This window comes from Mus pahari, chromosome 15 (assembly GCF_900095145.1).
Source record: "Mus pahari chromosome 15, PAHARI_EIJ_v1.1, whole genome shotgun sequence".
Taxonomy (NCBI): domain Eukaryota; kingdom Metazoa; phylum Chordata; class Mammalia; order Rodentia; family Muridae; genus Mus; species Mus pahari.
Genome location: NC_034604.1, coordinates 30,875,426 through 30,877,669, shown reverse-complemented (window position 1 = coordinate 30,877,669; position 2,244 = coordinate 30,875,426). Strand labels below are relative to the sequence as shown.

Here is a 2,244-nt window from a genome sequence, read left to right as displayed (position 1 = left end):
TATATATATATATATATATATATATATATATATATATATATATACATCAATCACAGGGGCTGGTTGAGATGACTGGAATTCGACCTCTCAGATGTGGCTGGCAGTCCTGAGTGGGGTCTTGAGGCAGGATCCTCTAATTAGGGAGCCATTGCTGGGAACCATGAGAAAGAAGTCCAGGACACTCTGATTCACAGGGCAGCAACTTCCCTTTGTCACCCCGCCCCACCCCTGCCCCCACCCCTGGTCCGAGGCTGTGTACCAGGCATCGGGAAGATGGGCCAGAGTGCTTAGGAGAAAGGGTCTGTGTTCCAGAAAATGCTGTGAGACATTTCTCTGGAAGCCCACGCTGGGGTCAATGCTGACACCCCTTCTTGCCCATCAACTCCCACAGGGGAGAGCCACAGGTTAGTGTGGGGGATTTATGAGGGATTCTGCAGGCCTTCCTAATGCACAACCTTCCCTAATGCCAGCCTAGACTTTGTCTAACCCACTGGCACCCTAGCTTGCCCAACCTCTTCAGCTGGGAGCTCACAGCAGTTGTCAGCATCATTGTGATGGCTGAGGAATTGTCTGGAGAGACAATCGCATTCATGCCATCAGGGGGCTCTGACTGTGGAAAGTCAGCCAGACTTTAGATTTGGAGAAATCAAGAGAATGGGGCAAAAATTTCAACGTCTAGCACCGATTGAGTAAGTGTTGTTAGGGGCTGTGGGCTTTATATGTATTTTCTTTTCCCCTCAACAACCTCGGAGGCTCTCCCCCATCCCACCCCAGTGGTGTGACGTTGAGAATCCAGCGTAGGGCTTATGCAGAATTATACCTCTGTCTCTCACATTCCAGAGGCCAGGTCCAGCTCAGGCAGTGAGTGAATCCAGAACTCAAAATCCTAGCTTTTTTTTTTTTTTTTTCTCTTGTGCTGGGGATTGATCCCAGGGCCTCACCCAAGCTCATGCATGCTAGGTAAGTGCTCCACCACTGAGCTACACCCCAAATGCTTTTCAACACTAAACTATGCTGCTGAGGAAAACAGGGGTGTGGGCATGGCCAGACTGGAAGGAAATGAAGCAGGTAGGGATTAGGAAACAGAGGTCAGCAAAGTTAGGGATTCTTGTGGCCACAGCCCTTTGGGTGTCTGTATGTCCCCTGGTCGGAGGCACTGGCCTACAGAAGCTCACATTCCTCAAGTCCCCACTCTGCTTACAGAGAATCTTTATAGATGGCAAGTTGGGAGGAGTAGGGTAAGAGGCAGAGAGCTCAGACCTTTCCAGCTTGATGCTTGTGCCCTGGGAACTCCTCAAAAACTTATACATCATCTAGATATATTTAGAAAGGTGCACTCAGACTTCAAGTCCTCCCAGAACTACTATGAAATGTATGCTGTGCTTGAACAGGGAGCAGCTGTCTTCAGAGGTTTTGGATGCAAAGGGTTAGCCCAGGCTCATCCCGTGCTAGAAAGGGTTTTTCCTAGCCTGGGGTTCCTGTATTATTTACTTCTTTCTGGAACCTATGCCCACAAAGGAGCAGGAATGTGAGAGATCTTGACCTGGAAAAACACATCTCAGGGTTGGTAAGCTTTGGCTTGCAAACAATTCCACAGTATCCAGTGTGAATCCCTCCACGTGGGTAGTGTGGATAGCTCCTTGGAGGAACAGTAAGGCTTTAAGGAAAACAAACAGACCAGCCGGGTGCCATGGCTTGGGTTGGGCCCCTGGAACTCAACTGCCTCAGTCCTTCAGGGGCCTGGGTCTGATGCTTCACTAATGAAGAAAAGTCCCAAGGAAACAGTAGGAGCAGAGCGGCCACCTCAGTCCCGGCCTGCGTGGAGGGAGCAGCTCCAGATGGGCGGTTCCGTTTCCCTGTTTTCCTTTCATATTGTTCATAGGTTTCAAGAATGATTTCATTGTGGAAAGTGAGCAAACATAACCTGACCTTCCAGCCTCCCCCCTCCACGAACACATAAAAACACTGCATATCTATGCAGAGGCCTACAAACACACATGTGAACAAACAGATGGCTAACGAGAGGTCCGACGAGCGGCCCGTAACTTTCTCTCCCTGGGGTTAGACTAGAACACCACATTTTAACTTGCCTTTGCCTGTGAGAGTGAACCGGTCACTCCTTTCAGCGCTTCCTCTCCTGTTGGACATACCTCAGAGCTTGTTTCCTGGGCAGGGCATTACCCTGGCCTCTGGTTAGGGAGGGGAGAGGGAGAGAGAGAGGGAGAGGGAGAGGGAGAGGGAGAG

The 2,244-nt window shown here is 50.0% G+C and overlaps 1 protein-coding gene across 1 annotated transcript in view; it reads left to right on the top strand.

The window, feature by feature from the left end:
• The window catches only part of Ecscr (endothelial cell surface expressed chemotaxis and apoptosis regulator), a 7,191-nt gene that overhangs the window by 819 nt on the left and 4,128 nt on the right, over positions 1 to 2,244 (top strand). The window lies entirely within an intron of this gene.